Genomic DNA, 21,106 nt, shown 5'->3' with positions numbered 1-21,106 from the left:
AATAGCATCAGTTCATTTTGATCCCATCTGTGATATAGCGGATCCCCAATTCGCTATGACAATTAAAAACAGATGCACTTTGGGGAGTAGCTAAAATAAATCTCAAGAAAGCATTCTCTACTACTTGAATGGGTAAAACATCATAAAACCCCCAGACCCCTGCTCCATATATGGCTATACTGATACACTTTGCCTGATATATTTTCAAAAGAATCTCCAGCGGCCTCTTGCCCATCTTTTTGGCGAAAATCATCACTGCCGCCGTTGACCTCTTGAATAATAAGGCCCTGTTCTTTATTGCTGGTCCCCAAGAACCTGAGTCCTCCAATAAGATGCCAAGATAGGAGAACTTTTTTGTAGGTTCAATTTTATCTTCCCCAACTACAAGCTTACAAGACCTGCTCTTGCCCTTACCACAGGACATGATGAATGTTTTCTTGAAATCGATCTTCAAACCTCTATTGTCTATGAAGTCAATGTAAGTACTTAGAGCCTTCTGGAGACCAAGCTGGGTTCTGGCCATTAAAACTGCATCGTCTGCATATAAGAGTGAGACGATCTTGTTATTATTAACTTACGTGAGTCTCTCACACTGGCCGCCAGTACCTCTTCCAGTTCATTGGTGTATAAACTGAAGAGGAACGGGGCAAGTACACAGCCTTGTCTAACACCTATTTTCACATGGAATGGCTTAGTGCATTCCCCTTTTAATCCGAAACTCACCTTCGCGGAGGCCCCCGCGTATAATTGTCTCAAAAATAATATAAGGGATTGCGCTACCTTTATTCCTTCTAAGATCTGCCATAGTCTGTTATGGTCAACGCGGTCAAAGGCCGTGGTAAGGTCAACGAACACCACAAATAGATTACCTTGCTTAACCTGGGTGTTTTTCCTGTGTAACATAGTAACATTTAGAACCTGCTCAACAGTACCCCTCCCCTCCCTAAATCCATATTGAACAGGGCTTAGGACCTTATTATCTTCTGCCCGTGTTGAAGTCTATTCAGAATGACCCTTCCTGCGACTTTCATAAGGGAGTCAAGTAAGGAAATAGGTCGGTAACATGCTGGGTTTTCCCAATCCCCTTTTTTAAAAATGGGGATAATTATGGACTCTGACCAATATTTAATAAAGCCCTTTTCACATCTGGCCTCCAGTACTCATGTTAATAATGGAGACCATAACTCAATCTTATGTTTATACACGTCGATCGGAGTCCCATCCGGCCCTGGAGCCAACCTCCTTTACTCTCTTTTAGGGCCACTAGTACTTCCTTATACGAAAAATGGATATCAATTGGTGAAAAATGTACGTGTTCATACTGTTCAACTTGATCACTAACTATTTCAGTGTCATTTTCCCGATGCCATAGACCGAAGAGAAGAAATCGACCCAGGAATCTTCACTTATTGCCACCTCGATTTGGCTCCCTCACCAGTCAAGAAAAAAGGGGCCTTCACTGCCTCCCAAAAAAGGGAGCAATCCCGCCGTAAGGATGCTTCATACAGATGCGTCCAGGCCTGTTCCTTAATATCCTTCTTATGCTTATTTCTAGCTAGATTGTAAGCCTTCTTAAGCCCCCTAATTTCCTCGTAGTCCTTTACCGATTTATGTAGGGCAGCTTTTAATAGGGAATAAACTTTAGTGCAGTGCGATTCGAACTAACAGTTTTTTTTACATTTTTTGGTTGCTACATGGGCGTTTCAAAATTTTTTGAATGATCCCGGTCATTTGGGAAAAGGCACTCAATATCTCACTAGGGGAGGTCTCTCCTTTCAAACACTCAGTTATTGGGATTTTATCCTCTAGCATTATTTTTGAACTCGTGACCTCAGGGTCACTCTTGGCCCAACGTAATGAGTATCCGTTCTGTCGTTTCCAGCACGCAGCCTTGAGTCCAGGCTAAACTCTGTACCACAGAACCGGTGCACTTATCCGGCAATAAGATATTAATGCTTAATTGAAGATGATCACTAACCCCAATTGGGTGGGTGATAAATTCCTCTACCCATGTTGCATATCGATTTGGGAGAATAATAAAATCAATCAGTGTACTGTGGCCTCGACCTACAAACGTGGGGCTAAAATCAATAGGTGGAGCACACATCTTATTGGCAAATCCAAAATTCTGCATCGCCATAACTTCATTAAGATTGTCACCCACTGTTAAATGTATAAAGTTAGCCATTTGACCTAAATCATCTTCATCCGGATCCCCAAACCCACAGGAGGGCTGGGTACATAAGTTGGTATTAAAGTCCCGCCCCATATTATAATGGAATCCTTCCCTAATGTGTCACTTAGCTTTTTAATTTCCTCGTTGAGGCCAAATATTACATCAGTGACATTACCCCTGTCTATCTTGTTGTAAAAATTAATAACAACTATCTCCACCGATGAAAGATTAATGACAAGGAAATGATAATAACTAGTCGATTTTAACATTGTTATCCGTAAAACCCCCAATAAGTTTGAAATATGCACACAAATCCCCCCTTTATGTCTCCCATGAGTTGAACGACAAGCAGGGACGTGGAACGTTTTAAAACCATCAAGATGTATTTCTTCCAACAGCCAGGTCTCCTGTAGGCATAAGATACTCCTTCTCTCTGTTGCCCCCTTCGTTACCGGCACAATTGGGCACTTTGACTTATCGGGCACCAATCCCTCGTGGTGACTAGCTCTTTCCGCACTGATTGACTGCTTGCCATTAATGGGGGGACGATGTAGCGAGGAGTGATTATAATTTATAGCTGACCCCTCATCACTGCATGGTTTGGGTTTCTGTGTGCTTAAATCCTTCAGGTACCCTGAGAGTGAAATCAAACCGGACTCGATTAAGTCGAGTCTATTCCCCAAGGTGACAATTGCATCTTTAACAAAAGTAGTCAATTCAGCGATAGATTTCGTAATACCACCCATGTTGGCGCTAGTTAGGCCTTTGTTTGTGCCCTTATTATTTGTACTTTTTGCGCGTTCTTTAGTTTTGATATTAACTGGGCACTCCTTTCCTGATAGTGTACTTTGCTTGGCTTTTACATTTTTAGATATCCGGGGAGCTTCATGGATCTGTGGCGGTAAAGCTGTGATGGCTGGTTTCTTTGACACGCACACTCTTTTAAGAGGGGGTAATAAGATACCTTCCACATCAATTACAGATATCTCATCGCTCCGTAATTGTACACAGCCATTTTGTAGGTCATCTGGTGTCTCGTGGAGTGTTGGTTTTACAACCACATTGAGTTGTCCTTGGGAGGGGGGATTGGTTTTACTCGATCCAATAGGGCAAGGAGGAGTAGTATTCAATTTTCTTTTCCCCATTTTCGTGCCCCCTACGTAGTTCCTGTTCTATTATGAAGAAGAAGAAAAACAAAGCTTTTCCCAGGCTGCGAAACGCACTCCCCGTGAACCTCGGATGCAACCCCTCCTTCACCCCCTTCAACAAGGACCCGCTGTTTCATCCCTCCCACTACATTACTGATCAAGTCAACCAAACCAGGCGTCCTCAACCCAATGGGCTCCCCCCTCACTTCAGTCCGCAGGCCGATGGTAATCTAACAGTCAACCCATTGCATACCGCTCCACTGCACTACATACCCAGGTCTGAAAACTGCCCATATATCTTTATGCATCCCCTCTTCCTGTGATGGAAAGCAGTTGTTTCCTTTCTGGAGCTTACAAAAAGGTCTCCGCTACCCCTGGGACTCACTAGTGCTCTATAGAAACCAAGAGGAAAACCAACGACTGCAGCGCCCCCCCCCTTCTCCCCCCCCCAAAAAAACACCCCAGATCACATAACCCAGTGTCCAACAGGGTCCCCGCCCCATTCTAGACGAAGCAGACGTACCTCTCCCCCACCCTACTATCTGACGCTTGCCCAGCAAGTGTGTAAAACACTATTTGCCCAGCCCCCAGGCATGTCCCCTACCCCCTTGTCGATGAGTTTGACCAAGTACCACCAACTCTTCCGTTGCCTTGAACCCCCATAGTCTGCCATCACCCGACATAGTCCACCTGTTGCAAAGCGCCTGCGCCTCTCGCCCTCCGCGAACCCGTCACCACCCCCCAACCTACGCCTGAGAACCCACCTGCCTGTGCTGCAGCACCGGCTGCCGATCCAAAAAAAGACGCTTGACATAAGCCCCTGGTCTCTATGAACCCCATACGGACCCCTTGCCCCAGACCCCTCCCCCATCCATTCCTGTTAATTACTATGGCCTACACCTGTAAGGGAAGAAACATTGACACCAGAACTTGAACACTCAACCTTGCGAATAGGAGTCTAAGATCCCGCCCATTAGGCCACAGTGACTATTGCACACTCTCCATGTGATCCCCAAGAGGGGCCCCGTGTATACCCCCTAGGGCAGGGGGTGCCTCTCACGTCCCCAACACCTAGTTATGTGATCCCTCGGGAACCCATTGATGACACCAGTATACCCTTGCTGTGCAGAGAGGATAGCCAACTAATAGATGCCACTTCTGGTGTACATGAGTTAGGGCGAATCTTACCCCTCCTCTCCCCATGTTCTGCCATGCACAAAACCCCCAGCCCTCCAGCTTCGCAGCCGTCACCATGGTGAAACCTTGGGGCAACTGCAACCCCCCCCCCCATAAGATGCCAGCCCCAGTGGAGACCGATGTCCTCCTCCATGAACTAGCACCCCTGGCCCCAGGGCCGTTTCTGCCATTAGGCAGGCCTAGGCAGCCGCCTAGGGCGGCAAAAGGTGGGGGGCGGCAAAAAACATGCAGGCAGCAGCAGCACCACGAGCCAGCAGTGCACCACGAGCCTCGGAGCCTGCAAACTGTACATCCGATTCCAGGGTCTGTTCTGCTAGAGCGGACTTGCGTGTGGATGTGACCACAGGTGAGTAAGTAGCTAGAACATCATCATTCAGGCCTGCTGCGTGTGACTGCGAACATTTGTAATGAGTCCTTACTTGTAATTTTAAGAGAGGCCTGTGAGTGAGTCTATGAACTCATCTCGGTCCTCACGGCCCCAGAGATGGGCGCACAACTGTGAGGGATATGGGTGTTGGCGTGGGTTTCATTTGTTTGTTGCAGCAGCAGGCCCTAAACCTGCTTATACTTTTTGAAACAAAAGCCAGGAATGGGAACATGGAGGCAATAAGGCGAAGCTGCTCCTAGCTAGCACTAAAGACGTGCGTGGAGGCATCCGAAAAAAATAAAAAGAAGATAGAGAGCCTCTGAACCACAAGCTTTGACAAAGCCAATAGAACTGATGTTAATGTGCAAATTATTTAAACTGTATGTGTGCAAAATATTTAAACTGTATGTGTGAGTGCCCGTGCTTCATGCAATGCCAGACCTATTCGTTTAGCCAATGCTATTATATTTTTGATTCCTGGGCTATTTGGATAGAAGTTTTTGAAAATATGTGTGTGTATGACTCACGCACATTTCCTGACAAAAAGAGCAAAGAAGCCTGATGCACAGAAAAAAAACGATTTTCTTTCTGTATGCAATGCACACATAAAATGAAGAACATAATGCGCAAGAATTCCCTGTGCTTTTGAGATGTACAATAATCCGTCCTGCATTGCAATGGAAGCAGGAGTGGTACATTAAATATCCAGTAGCAAGAGGTGGGAGAGGGAAATTCTCCTCCGGGCTACTCTGTGGATATTTTGTAGACTTGGCTACAATAGGTCTTTCCGAAGCTGCTGCGTTTAGCCAGGCCTAATGAATAAAATAAGGTAGACATGGAGACATTGAACCAATAGGGCTTAGAGAGTAGTGATTGGTGCAAAGGGTGGGCAGAACGGTGTCCCTGGAGATCTCACATGATTCGACTTTCTACCAGAGCTGGGAAGGGTTCGCTCTGGCTGGTTCGTCTGCAATGATGCTGAGAGAGGAAATGTATGTAGTAGTGTCTGTTGCCTATACAGTGTTCTCGAGGTACATGGAATAATTCCTCTAGCCTGGATGACGGGGGCGATAGAGATCGTAGTAAAAGGGAGGGGGCGGCATTTTCCAATTCTCGCCTAGGGCGGCAAAACACCTAGAAACGGCCCTGCCTGGCCCATCTGATACCCCCGTCCTGGCTGGCAACAATCTGTTATCCATTGTTTGACCCCCCCCCCCCCCCCCCACCCCTCCAATTGCTTGTGGCACCATCGTGCGAATAGCCCCGGGGGGGGGGGGGGGGGGGGATCGACTGGTCTGCGACCTTCACTTCCCCCGGGGGCCGTCATTGGCAGGACCGCGGCTCTGCAACACTTCTCTGGCAATTGATGACTTAGCCTCACACTGAATAAAAAATGAACACCTAGCAACAGCAGATGGCGCTCTCTCCTTGCATTATGAATCAACGCTGCATTTCCTCTTTACTGGAAAAATAACGTTTCTTCTTTAGATGGAGAAAAAAGCGACAGCCTGTTTCCAGATGGCTGTTCGCAATAATATTGCTCTTTAATAGTGGGTATTTTCACTGAGCAACTGGCTTTGATCATGGAGAGAAGGGAAGTCGTTGTAGCACTTTGTGGATTAATACTTTTCACATTTTGTTTTCCACCTTCATACTTCAATCACTGGTCTGTAAGTCAAGCTTGCAATATGCCGGGCGCGGCTGGGTATGTGTTTTTTTAGAGAGCGCCCTTTTAAATGTTTCTGTCAAATTGCATTAGTTTGAATAGAACTTTCGCTTGACTTGTTTGATGACTGCAGCCAATATTCAATCAGTCAGCCAAGCAGGACAGGTTAAAGAAATTGATGCCTGCATTTATTGGACATTGGATGCAGCCTGGTTTCCAATATGGTGAGGCAATTTTGTCTGTTGAAAATAAGTGCACGCTGAAGAAGCGATTAAAAAATATTGAGAAAATGCTAATCAATGTACAACGCAAATGAGACTTAAAACACGAATTTAATGCAAAAAGTGCACTTGGCAATCATAGTGAAATGTGGTAGGCCTAATATGCTGAGACACTGCAATATTAAAGCTAACATGAGCTAAGAAATTTGTAAATTCATCATTTAAACTTGAATTTGACCTTTTAAACATACTTGTTTTCTTTTCCAATGAATAGTTGTGCTAAATGTTTTCTTTCACTTACATAGATGTTTCAACTTCAACAGACCATTGTTAACAAATTAATAGATTTTTTATTTAAAAGGTTAGAAATGTAGCTTTATACGTGGAAAAGCAGACTTGAATAGGAGAATGAATGGCTCATGTGAAACTTAGAAATGCTAAAATTTAGTTGCAAAGTTAGAAGTTGCTGTCTGAGGAATACTGTGGGCCCGATTCACGGAACTAACGTAAGATAAAATCCTAAACTTACTACCATTTTGGTATTCACATAAGGCACTTACTGATTTCGGTATTCACAGAAGTTAGGAGTCCTAACTATAGGACTCCTAAATACCTTCTGAATCCTAACTTTAAGACTTTCGGTATTCACAGAAGGCATTTAGGAGTCCTAAAGTTAGAAGTCCTAACTTCTGTGAATACCGAAATGAGTGAGTGCCTTCTGTGAATACCAAAATGAGTAAATGCCTTCTGTGAATACCAAAATGGTAGTAAGTTTAGGATTTTGTCTTAAGTTAGTTCTGTGAATCGGGCCCTGTGTTCCTGCCAGAAGACGGGGAGTTAACACATTCCCATGCGCGCATTGAAACCTGATTGGTCGACAGAAGAAGAAGAAGCTACATGAAGAATTGAAACAATAGTTTGTCGTCTATAATAGTGCATGTTCCTAGAGTAGGTAACCACTCTCCCTTTATACTTACACAGTCTCTCCATCCTTTTACCGAGGCTTGATGACATATTCTTTACCTTTTCCATGTTTCTCTGAGACTCTACTGAATTCCTCCAACCTCTCTTCATGGGAAGTTCTGCTTAGATTGATTATTGATTTGGTGAGCTGATTTTAATCCTGAAGCTTTAAGCTTTAAGACTTCTATTGATCTCTTGATGTCAGAACCCTTTGTGGGTTACTGATACTGGCACCTTTTCACTTTAGAATAGGGATTTTCTTTCCGTTATGGAACGCGCTCAATGCATTTTATTGCAACTTATTGATTACTTGTTGATTAATTAACTTCTAATGAAAGTCTAAAGATTTGAGATTGATACATTTTAATTTGTAACCGAAAAAAGAATACTTACTAAAAATGTGATTATTCAAACACTAATACCAATCTCTCATTATTTTCTGATGGAGATTGTGAAAATTTAATGTGATGTACAGCTTTTATCTTCTCTAAAACTATGGCAAAGATCCATCAACCTGTGTAAAGTGGCAGGGAAACTCTGGTTTTTACCATCCCCACTCTAGCAGAAAACTTGGTAGTTGAGGAATAGGTTTACATTATGAGAGGAGGAGCTGAAATTAATTTCCCTAAGCAGAGTAATGCCTAGATCTTATAGTCCAAAACCCAAATCGTGAGGAATGATGAGGTACAGTATTGGAGGTGTGAGTATAAAGAGGGTGATGCATCGCAATAGTTTTTTGTTGATATTGCTTGTGTATTAAAGTGTGTCTCAGGTGAAAATTGGTATTGTTTATTAGGTCTTGACCTGGCGAAAGCAGCGCATGCACGGCTCTTGTCATACGAGGGATTCATGGAATCAATACGATTCCAGAAGTCGTGTCACGGCTCCGCCTCCATTTTTTTTTTTTTTTTTTTTTTTGGTTGTAAGACTTTATTTGCAGTTGACAATTACACATTACATCATTTGCGTGTATAGAGGACATTGTCACAATCTAATCATTCCGATGCTCGTGATACACAGCTATTCAGCCGACAACCTTCCGGTCCGGCAGCAATTAAGAACATGGTGCGTCTAACTTTTCATCAGTGTATACAGAATTAATAGTCTTACTTTTTAATTATTTGTTTTGATTGAAACAGAACTATAGACTCATTAGGAACATTACACGATTTAGTAGAGCTTCAGTACACGGACAATCATCTATATCGGTGGGGCTTTACTGATGTACTACGCTGTATTCTTACTCATGAGTCCTCTTTGGTCTCCGACCATCACACCCATATCCCTCCCAACGTCCCTTCCATGGGTATGTGTTCATTTCAAAGTTCATCCTCCTCATTAGAGCTATCCTCTCCTTCTTCCGGCAAAGGGTTGCACAGGTCACCTCTGTACTTGTTCCAAGGTAACCAGATCCTGTTCCATTTGCGAGGGTTGGCTCTTATTTTATAGACCGCTCGCTCGGTAATCATCAATTTGTCCATGTGTGTGCACCACTGGGCCAATGTCGGTGTGTCTGCCGCCCCCCGTTTTTGCGCTATGTCGCGCTTGGCCACCATCGCTCCTATCACTACCCACTGCTGCCCCTGTCTAGTTAGATCCGTCCTCCCCCACATATTCAATAAGCAAACCCTCGGGTCTGGTGTGAGTGAGACTTCCAGTGTTTGTGAAACGGTCCTCATAATTCGCCTCCAGTATTCGCTAATGACCGGACATCCCCAAAGTGTGTGTAGGAGTGTTCCTTCCTCTCCACAACCTCTCAGACAATTCGGATGCTGCGCCCTATGTATTCCATACAAAGCAGTTCTGGTGTAGTAGACCCTATGTAGTATTTTGAATTGTACTAGATGGAATCGGGCCGATACTCCTGCCTCTCTCGGGGATGCTAGTGCGGCATTCCAGTCCGTTTCATCCATTTCTCCCAACTCCGTCTCCCATTTATCCCGTAATTTAGTTAGTGGGTCCGGTAGATTATTTATTAGTTTTTGATAAGTGAGTGATGTAGCTCCTGATTGCATATAACCAGTGAGCAGGCGATCTTCTAATGGAGATGATTCAGGGACTTTGGTCCCCGGCTCTATAGCCGTCATCTATGCGTGTCTTATCTGTATATACCTATATGTCTCAGTGAATCCTAGGTCATATTGTTGCTGTAGGAGTGAGAATGGGATAACACCAGTACTCGTCCATAGGTCTCCCACTGTGGAGATTCCTATATTGTCCCATAGGGTAAATCCTTTGCTATGTCTCAGACATCCCAATGCTTTAGTATCCCACAGGGGTGTGAGTTTGGTTATAACGTCCCCCCATTTTAATCTAGCCTGCGCCTTATACCATAATGTTACCGTGTGCTTTGTCGGGCCTACCAGTTTTGTCAATAAACGTTTGTTATATAGCGGTGCCAATAGGCTGTGTGTTCCTAATTGGGTTCTGTCAGCCATATATGCCGGGTCGTCTTGTGGTGTGTGGATCCACTGGTTTATCACCTTAAGTTGGGACGCCCAGTAATATAACTGTAAATTTGGCAGTGCTATCCCACCGTCGTACCATCCACGGTTAAGTTTTATATGAGCCACTCGAGCCGGGCGCTCTCCCCATAACAAACCTGAAAGGACTGCTGTCACCTTCCTAAAATATGAGGGTGGGACAAGGGTCGGTGTATTCTCCAATATATATAAAAAACGCGGAAGTGCCTTCATTTTGAATAAAGCCGCTCTGCCCAGAAGCGTCAATGGTAGATTCGCCCAGTATCTTGCATCCGCTTTTAGGCGAGTGAGTGGAGGTAACAAGTTTTGCGTAAAGTAGTGCAAGGTGTCTTGGGTTACATAAATGCCTAGATATTTAAACGAGGGGTGTGCAACGGTCAATTGGCATTCGCTGGGTATATGCGGTAGAGGACCCTTCAGTTCATATATAATCGATTTTGACCAATTGATGGTGTTACCGGAGTAAACACCATGTGCATTACACAGGTCAAGTAACATAGGAATACCTGCAGCCGGATCTGACAAGTATATCAACATATCATCAGCATAAAGGGAGACTCTGTCCTCCCAATGCTCCCCCCAACTTACCCCTTTTAGCAAAGGAGTATCTCTAATGATAGTCGCTAGTGGTTCCAGAACTAACGCAAAAAGCAGAGGGGAGAGCGGGCAGCCCTGCCTCGTTCCTCTAGCCAATGGCATGTCACGTGAGACGTGGCCATTGGCCGTCACATGTGCTACAGGTTCTGTATATAAGAGTTTTATCCACGCTATAAATTTGGGGCCGAAGCCCATGTGCGCAAGAACTGCGAAAAGGTATGGCCACTCCACTAGATCGAACGCCATCTTGGCGTCCAGCGATCGAATGACCGCTGGTTCTGTCAATAGGGGGGCCCGCGCCAGTGCACCATGGACTCTTCGGAGGTTAAGTGCCATGCTCCTATGTGGCATAAAGCCGGATTGGTCCGGATGGATCAGGAGGGAAAGGTGGGGCATCAATCTGGTAGCCAACATCTTTGCCAGTATCTTAGCTTCCGCATTGAGTAGCGAGATTGGTCGGTATGAGGTACAGTCTGCTGGAGGCCTACCCGGTTTCGGCAACTATAGTGGCTAGTCGTTGATCCCGGGGCAGTACCCCCTGCTCCAAGCTATCCTTGAACATCGCCAATAATGGCTCACTCAGTGTGTCAGACATCGTTTGATACCATTCAATCGGGATCCCGTTGGGGCCCACTGCTTTTCCTATGTGAAGTGTGTTAATTGCTGCCTGAACCTCTTGTACTGTCAGGTCTGCCTCCAGTTCATCCACTGCATCTTGGGGCAGGGTTGGGGTGCGAACCGGTTGGAGGGCCAGCGTCGCAGCAGCCTCCGTAACTTCCCTTTCAGGAGTGTATACCTCTTGAAAATGATCTGCAAGGAGATCAATTATTTCCGACGGGTTCGAGTGTAGTGTCCCACTTTGGTCTGCCAATTGTAGTATGGTCCTGCTACCTTCTTTTCTCTTATCTAACCAGGCCAGTAGTTTGCTGGCCTTATCACCTATATCATATATTCTATTCGCCGTTGCTGTTATATTTTCCATCGTTTGTAGGCGGATATGATAAGTGTGGGCTTGTTGGCGTAGTGTAAGTGTGTGTAGTGTTTCCTCCGTCGGGTGTTCCATGTGGGCTATGTTCGCTACCTCTAGGTACAATTCTAGGTCCCGCAACTCCTGCTGCTGCATGCGCTTATGCCCTGTTATTGCTGTAATGGCATGACCTCTCAAAACTGTTTTGTATGCTTCCCATAGAGTAGTGGGAGAGGACACCGAACCGGTATTCTCGGCGAAGTAGTGCCGGGTCGCCTTTTTAAATTCTTTCCGTACATGCGGTACCTTGATATACCCCGGATAAATTGGATATAGTCTTCTGCGTACCCTCTCCAAGCAGGAGATGTTCAGTGTGAGGGGGGAATGATCCGAAACACCCCTTGGCCTAATCTGCACATCACTAATTGTAAGTTGACCATCCCCCAATGTAAGAAAGTAGTCTATGCGAGACAGACTATTATGAGTTGCCAAGTAATAGGTGTATTTCCGGTCCTCAGGGTAAAGGTGCCGCCAAATGTCCACCAACTCTTGTGCATCGATGAATTCTTGAAAGCGGGACGGGCCAGACGCGTTTGTTCTGGCTGGGTACCTATCCTGCGTGTTATGTGCACCGCGTTGAAGTCTCCTCCCACCACTAGGTCACCTTCCGGGAGATCTAACAGTAATTTCCCTAACTCGGGTAAAGTGGTCGCGTGCAGCGCTGGTGGAATGTATACCGAGACCACGTTAAGTGGCTTGCTCTCCCATTGTCCAATCGCCACAGCGAAGCGGCCATACTCATCGGTTCTCGTGGAATGCAGTATGAAGCGAGATGCCTTTTTCATTAGTATACCCATTCCACGAGACCTAGAGGTAAAGTCCGAGTGTACCACCATACTGTATCCCCTTCTGTCCAATGCCTTGCTCGCCGTTCCCACTAGGTGTGTCTCCTGAAGAAGGATTAGATCTGGATTCAGTCTCTTAATACCCTGTAGGACCAACCCTCTCTTTATATTATCCCCAAGACCTCTTACATTCCAGGACATCACCTGCAGTGGAGGTATCGGACCTGTGCTTATGTTCTCATGTGGAAGTGTAGATTGTAAGTCGCGTGCCATGCACACTTATCAAGTTTAGTCTGTACATTTCAACTTCTGCGTACCCCTATAGTCTTTCAGTTCGCCGTGTTGCCTATCAATTCCCTGAGTCAAACAAAACGAAAAATCAACAATCCCCCCCACACCCTGAACAACCCCCCTCCCTGCCCCCCTGCTATACGGACTCAGAACCGCCCGCCCCCCCAACTTAGCAGAGTGCCTGTCCCATTCCCCACACCAAATACTTGCTCGCGGGGGTGAAGAGTCTCCGGAGCCGGCGGCCCCACATACACTCCTTGGAAGTCCTCAGCCCAGTGTCCTGTAGCCGGCCCCCAGGCAGAATGCAAACATAAAAGCAAGATTAGTATGTCCTTTATGAAGATTAGGGTCCCTTGCTGGCGCCTTCCTCCACCGCATCTTCGTCTTGGGAGTTATCTTCTTCCGTCCTGTGAGACGTTTGTGAGCCCTCCGGGAGTCCCACGTGTTTGTCCTTTTTCGATCTGTTGGATCTACGAGGTTGTGTTGCCGGTCTCCATCCATCGAGCCAGTCTCTCGCAAGTTCAGGAGTGTCAAAGAACCACGTTTTATTGTCTGATACCACTCTCAGCCGCGCCGGAAAAGTCATGGAGTAGGGGATCTCTCTCACCCTCAGTTCCTTCTTGACCTCCAGGAATGTCCTTCTACGGCGCGCAACTTCGGCCGTATAGTCTGGGAAAAAGGCCAGAGTGGAGTTGAGGATCTTCACCGGAGGGGACACCCTAGCCGCCTGTAAAATGGCGTCCCTGTCCCGGAAGTTGAAAAGACGAGCCAAGATGGGTCTCGGCGTCGCTCCCTGCTTAGGTTTACCCCCCGGCACTCGATGTGCTCTTTCCACAGAGAAAAAGGAAGACAGTCCCTTGGGTTGGAGCTCTTTTTTAATTAAGTCCTCCACGTAGAGATCAGTTGCTCTAACACCTTCGATTCCGGTACGCCAAGAATTCGTATGTTGTTTCGTCTTGAGCGACCTTCCTGATCGTCCAGCTTTTCACGCAATGTTCTATTCTCCATCGCCAGTTTTTGCATCTCCGTTTGGAGCTCAGAGACGTCCTCCACTAGGGACTTCGTGACCACCTCCATCGATTTCACTTTCTCAGACATTTTCTGGAAGTCGGCACGGATCAAAGTGATCTCAGTAGAGATTGAGCCCACCGTGGCCTGCACTTGAGTCAGTGTCTTCATGACATCGTCCAATGTCGTTTTTTACGTATTTGCCCCTTCCGCCATCTTGCCGGCTGGGGCTGACGGGGAGGATGATGCCCCACCACTGGCAAATCGGTCAATTCGGGTTGGCGTGGCGCCCCCTCTCGCGTTCTTTCCAGCCATTCTTGCCTCTTCGCACCCTAGAAGCCTCAAAGGGTACTCCGCCCAGTCGTTCGGGGTGTCGCGGGGGTCTGGTGCGTAAGTGGTCAACTCCTGTCTCCTTATGTATATAGTGGGCCACCTCTTCCCCGCACGCTCAGTCCTCGATTTACGATTCCTTCAGCGGGTCAGGTGTCGGTGCTATTAGGCCAGAGGTCCCACTCTCCAAAGTCGATCTCGATGGCGAGGCAGCGGTGTTCAAAGGCAGTCGACTCGTTGAGTGGTATGCACAAAAATGGCGGATCAGCCCTTTGTTCTCCCCTATTAAGACTTCCTGGATCACAATACTTCTAGTGTAAAAACGTGCAAAAAAGAATAATATTTTGATACACTGGATTGTGAACTTTTTGAAAGTGGACAGGATATTTTGATTTGTTTTATTGAATCAGTATATTCACTTGTATAAATTGTCACCTACTTCTCTTTCTCTTTCTCTATAATCACTCGCGCCATTGTTTCGAGCACTAACTCTATGCACGTTCTCTATGAGCACCTTTTATACGTACCTTTAAAACATTGTAAATATTTGAAAAAACCTGATATAATTGCAATTTTTGAAACCTTTGAATTCTAAGAGGTTACAAGCATGATTTAGTAAAAGTATAAATAAAAATATTTTTCTATAAATATGATACAGTTGTTGGGCCGTGTGACTGTATGAATTAGTCTGGATCTTTTCCAAAGAGCAAAATTTATTTGGGCTCCAATTTAGAAAATTAAGAAAATTTTGTGATATAATCAGTGCATTAAATTAGGTCAAGGACCATTGTTTTTGTTAACGTTCTGTACCCAGGTCCCAGACCAGTTTGGGATACCCCATTTTTGATAATCAATTAAATCAGTGGCAGTGATGAAAGTTGTAATATGGTTGGCTGGACCACAGCGGTCCCGCCAAGCATATAGATGCCTCTGGACAGTCTTGCCACCACCAGGGAATGGTGATTCCCTGGCAGAGTCGGTGGTTCCAGGGTGGCACGACTACTAGGGTCGTAATGTGGTGGTCGCAAGACCGCCACCGCCGCTCCACCATGAATCAGACTAGTAATCAGGCCCTTATTGTTGAATTATTGCAAAAAAAATATGTTTTAAGAATTTTAAGAATTTGAGGAGAGAATATTTTAGGATTCCAGTAAGGGAAGGTGGAGGGCAATGCCGAGGGTACACCAGCACAATATATGTCGACGAATGTGGTGTTAAATACATGTTTATGTCTTTGTCAGTGTTGCAAGATCACTGAAAATGAGGGTCCCCTTAGATTCCCACAGTATTGTGCATTTGAATTAAGGATCATTAAGCGATTGAGAGTGAAACTATATGAGATGAAACTACCTCCTAGACCCACACCATATAAAGCATTAAACCCTTGGGAAAGAACTGCACAGAACAGAGAGAGAAATCCCAGAATAATGCAAAAAAAGCTGTTCATAATTACGCAGACGCTCAAAATTAATGTTACATAAACAAGAAGAATCCTACCACTTATTGGGAAGAAAGGTGAGGAAAGGAAGGGGGACACTCAGTGTTGTGTAAAATACCCCTCACACACCAACAGGCCCCTTGGTGTCATGCTTCATCATCGGGGTCTTCGCACCCCGCTAAGGGGATGCGGCACGCTACGACCTACGACTACGCGGGAGCGTTGACAATTCAGTCTATGTGTGGTGTGTGTTGAGTGCAAGTGAAAGGAATAGGATGTGAGTGGGAAGTGTAGTGAGAAAAAAAATTAAAAAGGACCTGGCCAGTGGGTAAAAGGAAAAACTTTATTCTGTACCTCTGGCTGGTACTATTAAAAAAGTGCTAGATGGCGAGGTTTTGTGTCTTAGTAAGGGACAGAACCTCTGGTGTGCGTCGACATGTTTCGGTACATACGTACCTTCTTCAGGACGGGGCACAACTCCCAACCCTACTCACGTTTCTCTACAGAACAAGATTATTGTTCTAACTTTCCTAAAAAAGTGATTACATTTACTGAAGACAAATACAATGTGCCTACAGCGGTTTTACTTGAACATGTAGTTACATGTCCTGAAAAAAGAAAAAAGAGCGTTAGGTTTGGTTACCATATAGGTTGGCTCATACAGGTGCAGTCACCTGGAGCCCCAAACGGTTGTTTTAACCTGTAATGGGAAAAAAAGACATACAGAACACATGACACACAAACTCACACACACTTATGACAGACTTAGGGTTCAGTGTTTTCAAACATACTTATTGTATAAGCTGATTAAAGCCTCATGAGCAATTTCAGAACATCAGGGTAGGTAGGTAGGTGGATCCACAATCTATAGGAATAGAAGGGTGGAATCAATGTTGTTATCTCTACTCACTTGTTGGACTCTGTAATGTGCCCACAGAGTTTAAACTCCGTTTCAGTGAATACTCACGAAATCCGCCTCAGTCGGCCTCTTTCCTCCACCCTGTGTTGCTCCGTCGTAAATGATGTACGGCTGAGCTTGGTGGTATTTAAAGGTGGATGAAGTGCGTTCTCATTGGTTAATTAGTGGAAAGGCTCATGACCATGCAAGGGTGATAACCCTGTTGACGCCCCTTCCATGCATGTGATTTGTCACATGTACCATGCATATCACTGTCATTCGTTAATTACCGGGTTTTAACCTGTCCAAATATGGACTTTCCGCTTGTTAGCCACTCACACTCTGTTATTTCTGCTCGCGTTGGGGGCCCGTGTGATGCAGCCGCCGTTCTATTCCTCGCGCATGCGTGCTGCCGGGTCTCGAAAGTACCATTGCGCATGCGCGCAGGCGAGACTTTGGCGTTCCAATGCGCATGCGCATTGGTCGAGTGTGGTTCGCGCATGCGCGCTTGCTATTTCGCCCGGTTGAGTCATTTTCATTATTTTTGGTAGTGCATTTTGGAAAAGCAACCAGGTGGAACACTGGGGTTTGTTGGATCATGTGGATCTGCTCTTATTGACATCACCACGGAGGTGGTACCATACAGTTTTTCGTGATAGTATGGTGTAGTTGACCATGCCTTCTCATGTCATTAATTCAGATGGTGGTACCCAATGTTGGTAATAGCGTCGCTATTTTGCCCGGTTATTCCTTCATTGCTATTCTCGATATTGCGTTGTGAGAGGGACCAAGTGGATCACTGGAGTTTTTGGTTCAGCTCCTTTTGACATAGCCACGGAGGTACCGTTTGTAGTGATATTATGGGATGATTCGATCATACAATCATAAGTCATTTATTCAAACGTTGGCACCAATTGTTGGGCTAGCTCCTATGCCAACCAATTGTTATCCCTTATTTATATCCGGGGGTCTTTTAGGAGACTTGGCTCCATGGTATGTCATCATTAAGTCCGGTGACATGGGTTGCCAGGCGGAACACCCAACGTTGTTCCTTTTGGAACAGACCTGTCTCGGAGGGTAGTCGTTCTATGACGGTCCAACGGAGGTCGTTGACGCAGTGCTGATGTGACAAAAAATGTGTTGCCATCTTAGTTGTTGTCTTCTTACAGCGTATATTACTTTTGTGTTCCCCTATCCTTATCTTGACGGGGCGGGTGGTCATGCCTACATATTCTAGTCCGCATGGGCAGGTGACTAGGTAAATCACATTCCTTGTGTTGCAGTTAGTAAAGTGGCGTTGCTCCCATGTTGTGCCATTTCTGAAGTTTAGGTTTTTACTTTTTTGAGTTTGGTGGCAACAACTGCAATCCCCGCAGGGGAAGTGACCTTGTACAGCAGTTACATTGGGTCTTTCCATCTGGTTTGTCCGTGGTCTGGTATGGACCACAATGTCCTTTATGTTTCTGCCCCTTCGGTGCGCATGCATCGGTTTCTCAAATGATAAACCTCCACAGTTCAATATGCCCCAGTGTTTATCAATGACTTTTGACACCTGATTTGATATGGTGGAATAGGTTGTTACACAGATCGGCCTCTTGTTCGCTTCTTTTACATGAGGATTATCTTCTATGAGTGCCTCCCTATGATTGTTTTTAGCGCGCTTCATCGCTTTATCGATTGTTCTTGTGGGGTATTTCCTTTGTGCAAGTTTGGTTTTGAGATCTTTCGCTTGTCGGTTGAATTCACTCAACTCTGTACAATTTCTCCGGAGTCTCAGGAATTGCCCATAGGGTAGATTCTCCCTTAGGTGTCTTGGGTGGAAACTGTCGTAACGTAACAGACAGTTTCTGGAGGTCGGTTTGAAATGTGTGGTGCTTTTTAACCTTCCATCCTCACTGTAGATATTTAAGTCGAGAAAAACCATTGATGTATTTGAGAAGGTGCTTGTGAATTTTAGGTAATCATTCTGGGTATTCAACCAGGTTACAAAATTCACTGCGCTGATGACATCGCCGTTCCAGATGATGAAAATGTCATCGATGTATCGTTTCCAGGTGACAATCTGGGGGCGGTAGGGGTTACTTTCATGAAGGATCTTGTGTTCCTCTAGGTGGTAGACGTAAAGTCCGGCTAGGCTCGGAGCAAAAGTACTACCCATGCTCGTTCCGTGGGTTTGTAGGTAGAGTACCTCCTTGTACTGGAAAAAATTGTCTTTGAGGGCCATGGTAATGCACTCTAGGACCAGACTTCTCGGTGTTTGGTATTTCCAAGTGTTACTGAAGAGTACTTCTTCGATGATCTGTAATGTCTCTTCATGGGGCAGGCTTGTGTATAAGCTTTCCACGTCTAAGCTTATCATTAGTTGCGTGGTTGGATCAAAGGTGGTATTTTCCAGCAGTTGTAATACCGATTTGGTGTCCTTCAGGTACGTATCTGTAGCCTGTACCATCGGTCTTAAAAAGGCATCTGAGAATTTCGATAGGGGTTCCAGGATGGATCCAATGCCGGAAACTATTGGTCTTCCAGGTGGATTGTCAATGTTCTTGTGTATTTTGGGGATACAATAAAAATACGGTATCCTAGGGGTCGGTTGTTGCAGGAATTCAGCTTCCTTTTTGCTGATCCAGTCGTGGGCAAGTCCTTCCTCCACCATCCCCCCAATCCGTGTTCTTAGTCGTTCTGTTGGATCACTCTCCAATCTTTTATAGTTCCGTTCGTCGGACAATAGACGTTGGCATTCTCCATCATATTTCTCAAGGGATTGCAGTACTATTGCTCCCCCCTTGTCAGCTGGTTTGATGACTAACTCGCTGTTAGCCGTTAATTCCCGGAGTGCTTGTTGTTCTTCTCCACTGGTATTGTGGAAGACATTCCTCCCTAGTGAGTTCAGTTTGTTGACCTCCGTTATCACTGCCTTCTCAAAGGTTAGAATCTCCATGGGGATACCTGAGTCAGGAGGGGTGAAAGTTGACTTTAGTCTCAGACCTGTGTCCGTCTTGTCTTCGGGTGAAGGTTTATCCTTAAAGAAAGCCTGTAGTTTCAGTTTCCTGAAAAAGTCTTGCAATTCTACATTGAGCTTGAAAATGTCAGGTTTCTGAGTGGGTACATACCCCAATCCTTTGTTTAGGACATTTTTCTGCATCGTTGTCAGAACAATGGGTGCGAGGTTCACCACTAGGTCCCCCTCTTGCTGGTTGATGGTTGGTTGGGTAGTGATCCCGTCATGCTCCGGGTCGTTCGGGCGTTGGGTTGTTCTTGATCTTCCCACATCACATTGTTCCCTTTCCGGTTCTTCCCTCGTGCGTTCTGGCGGGCCCCTAAAAAAGGCTGCTGGTTTCCTCCATACGGTTGTTGTTGTCCGTAGTAACCGTCATTATATTCCTGGTTCCACATTGGACCATAATGGAAGGGATTGAATTGCGGTGGGCCCATGAATTGTTGAAAATGGTTCGGTGGTTGATATCCCCGCCATCCCCTTTGTCTGGGGAACTGTTGACGTCTTTGTCGCCATCCTCCCCTTCTTTGTCTGTTCCCTTTGTTTCCACTGGAATTGGAACCTGATGAGCCAGTGTCAGAGGTTTCACTGTCCGTGTCGCTGTAGTTGTTCTTTGAAACATAGTCCACTTTTGTGTAGGGATACGCACTCTCCGGGGTGAATTTGGCCACATCTTTGGTTAGTTTGTTAGTCTTGCTTTGTTTTAGGTTGAATTCGAACTCGGTCATCTGTTGATTTAATTCATCTAGTCTTATTTTGAGGTCTTCGGGTGATATATATGTTTTCAGTTGTATTTCAATTTTATTTATTTCGATTTTTAGTTCCTGGGTGATCCTGGCTGCTGTCTTTATTATTAGGACTAACCAATCTCTTGAGCAGTGCCAGGAGATCAGTGACCACTCTTTTTTAAAAATCATGTCATGTTGGAAGATTAATGGTTCGTTTTTCACAATCAGGCCCGGGGGTGCCATTTTGTTACGCAAGTACTGGGTCATAAACAGGCCATGTAATGCTGCTTTTATTTGGTTACGCCTGAGATTTAGTAGTTCGTTCCAATCGTTAGTTTGTGGGCCTGTATCCTGGTTGCACAAGCCCTCAAAAAGGTTGCTGTCTGCTAGAATTTTATCGATCTCATCCTCAAAATTAATGGACAGCAAAGGTGGAGAAAATGTGTAATTGAGGGAGCTAGAATGTCCCCAACTAAAACCACAGAGAATACTAAAAAGAATAAGATACAGGGAAAAGATGATGATGGAGCTGCAAAGAAATCTGACAACAATAGTGATTTAGGGGGTGATATTTTGGATTCATTATTGGCTTCACATCCACCACCTTATGTTGCCCCTTCTACAAATATTGATAGTGATACAACTACCAGTGCTACAATGGCTACAAACCCTGTTAAACTGAGTATAATCCAGATTAAGAGGCCATTTCAAAGAGTCCAAATTGACCCTGCACCTGTTGACAGAGCAGCAAACGAAATAACACCATGGCTTGCTGCTTTGATTGTGAC

The sequence above is a fragment of the Lissotriton vulgaris genome, chromosome 4_1 (genome assembly GCF_964263255.1).
Source record: "Lissotriton vulgaris chromosome 4_1, aLisVul1.2, whole genome shotgun sequence".
In the NCBI taxonomy this organism is placed as follows: domain Eukaryota; kingdom Metazoa; phylum Chordata; class Amphibia; order Caudata; family Salamandridae; genus Lissotriton; species Lissotriton vulgaris.
This window is presented reverse-complemented; position numbering follows the sequence as displayed.